The sequence below is a fragment of the Phaethon lepturus genome, unplaced genomic scaffold, assembly GCF_000687285.1.
Source record: "Phaethon lepturus isolate BGI_N335 unplaced genomic scaffold, ASM68728v1 scaffold13026, whole genome shotgun sequence".
NCBI classification, from domain to species: Eukaryota; Metazoa; Chordata; class Aves; order Phaethontiformes; family Phaethontidae; genus Phaethon; species Phaethon lepturus.
The window spans coordinates 30,707-33,625 of record NW_010544179.1 but is presented as its reverse complement, the minus strand read 5'-3'; positions in this window follow the sequence as shown (position 1 = coordinate 33,625).

Here is a 2,919-nt window from a genome sequence, read left to right as displayed (position 1 = left end):
TGAACCGCTTTTCTGGCTTTCCCTTTTTCCTTCCACGGATTTGGAGCATGACACAAAGATCACACACTTTTGTTTCATTGCTTTGAGCGAGCTGCATGAAATAGCCCTCAGGTTGCTATTCAAATCAGAAGTGCGTGCGGGAGTGTGGGGGAGTGGATCTTCACGGTGGGTTGGGTGTGTGCGACGAAGAAGGCGGCCCACCCGGTACATAAAATATTTGTCACCATGTGGATCTGCAGGAAGCCGTGTGTGCCACAGTGTACAACTTACAGAAGTTTTGTAGTTTAGGTTTGGTCCAGAAAAATTCCCAAAATATTATCCAAATTTACTGAACCTTTAGTCCTTGGGGAAAAAAAATAAATACAAGCGTTGAAGTCGAAATTAAACACGTTAGTGCTTTCTGCCTGTGCTGGAGGTACTCAGAAGTTGATTTTCTTTCCGTGTTTGTCCCCATCTAACTGGCCTACTTCCAATGGTTCTAACTGATAGCCTAGGGCCAGATTTTGGGCTGGGGGAAGTCAGTGCAAATTTTTGGTTGATTTTGATGATCGCTGGGTGGGAGAAACAAACTTACTGGAATGCTCTGGTAGGGCTGCGTATTACAAGGCAAACATTGATGGCAGTAGAATTGTACCAGTATTCCACGTAGTTAAGAAGATCAATAAACGTCTGGATACGATTCACAGTGGTTTGTTGGGTTTCTTTAATCTGGTTTGAAGGGTGACGGGTTGGTATTAGTCTTTTCCAAGGATCGCATACATATGCTCCTAACGAAAGTGCCCCCGTGTTTAGCATAGCCAAGGGCAGCTCCTTATAAATGCTCTGCTTTTGTCTGCAAGAAGCAGCAGATGCAGATGGGTTTGGAATAATCAGAGAGCATCGGCATCCCACAATATTTGTCTACTGTAAAAACATGCCACTGGAGACGGAAGCGAGGGAGATAAGCAGGGAAATACAGGATCCTGTTCCACTCCACGTGACAGTTCCCTGATCTTGAATTTCATCAACTGCCTCAGCACATCCCCCGTGGAGAGGTTGGTATTTCTAGAAATATATAATAAATAAATGTAAATATATGGAGAGATTTACATTTATCCCCTATAAATACTGCACCTCCCTTCCCTAGTGTCTCACCAGAGAAGAGGGAAACGGAACTCCGTGTTGCCAGATGATCATTGTAGGTCCCTTCCAAATGAACTCTTCTGTTCTATTCTGATTTGCTCCAGCGTGTAGTCAGTGTAAGTCAATTTACCCCAGCTGTAAACAGGTGCGGTTGTTAGGCCTGTCCGTAAGCGTACCTTTCAAACCCTACCTTAAAGTAAAGCTTTTTCGCCTTACAGTAAGCTCTTGAAAACTCGAAGATGGGTGCAAAGCGCAAACCCTGCGCTTAAGTAGGGGTCGTGGTGCTAGAGACGAATCGGGAGAGTAATGAAGAGACTTTTAAGAGAAGGTTTTCCTGTGCGTGGGTTTTACGGTATTTTTATTCTCTCTTTCAGTTACTTTTCAGTCAGGAGCTTTATCGTTTTGGGAGGAGTGCAAATTTGTACAGGTCTTCTCGGGGACAAAAGGTGCAACACAACTGAGAAGTCTAGAATAACCTAAGGAAGTTGGAGCTGATTCATAGTGTAATGAATCAACGCTTATGGGCGGTTAGAGATGAATTGCGGGTGAGGTAAGAAGAGAAACGATGTTGACAGGTGAGGAGGATCAAAGGCCTTTAGTTTTGAGGAGCGGGCCTCAAAAGTGTACCTTTAACATAGAACATTTTTCTTTAAGTATCCCGGTTACTCTCTTGGAGTTTGTAAAGCAGTTGTGATGGTAGTCTCTACGCTTGCCTGCGTAGAGACTGTTGATTTATAGCTGATAATATGCGAACGTTATTTTAGGAGATTAATTTTATAAGCAGAAAAGCCTTGAAAGGTAGCCCTCTGTTTAACATGGCGAGTAATATTGTAATATCTGCCAGCTTTTTTAAATCATCGGCTCATACTGTGCAAGTCAAGGCCTTCATTTAAGACTAGCTTTTCTGAAGGATGACGAATCCCTTTTTCAGATGCATGAAATACTAGACTAGGTTTATCTAACCGTGGGCGCAGCATCCAAGTTTCCTTCCTGTGTGCTGGGCACAGTCTTGTTTTTCTCATGGCCTCTTAGCCCTTACCTGGCTCTGCAGACACATGAAATGGGTTGTTCAAAACTGGGGGTGCTGGGTAGAGGGAGGAGACATGTATTTCAAGACGGTCAGATGTATCGCAGGAGGTTCTGCTGGCTCTTCCTATCAACGGCGTTGATGGTACAAAATTGCAAAGCGAGCAACACATGTTTTGATGGAATTAAATGTGAAAGTGGAAAAGGAAACATGTCTCCAGTATAACAAAGGCTTGCCAGATCAACCGTTACGCTCTAGAAATCTGCTGCTGTTAAAATAAAAAATGTTTTTTGAAAGAGCGCCATGTGGTATTGTTTCCATTTCCCCCACATTCAAAAAAGAAGTATCACTGGGTTTCAGCTGAGTAAAAACAAACGTGTACAGCTAACAAATACTGTTATACCTCACCTACCTAATAACCTCTAACCTACACTCAGCGTTTAGGTGTTTTTATGTGGATCCCAGCATGCAGGAACCCTTCTGTCTGCAAGTCCACACTCATCCTACCAGTTCTTTCAGCTTTTTCTGTTTTTTTTCAGTGTGCAAAAAAGAACTGCCTTGTACCGACCTATTCTCTGTTCCGTTGGAAAATAAAGCAAGTAAAAGGTAAAGGGACAGCGAAGGAGTAAAGAGTAAATGGGAAACAGGGTTTCCCAGCAGCAAGCGGTATAGGAAGCCATCCCGTCAGCGCCCTTGTCCGTGACGTGCATCTCGGCAGCAGCAGGCGTGTTCTTCCGAGTGTTACAACCCGAAGGCGGAAAGTAATTTCT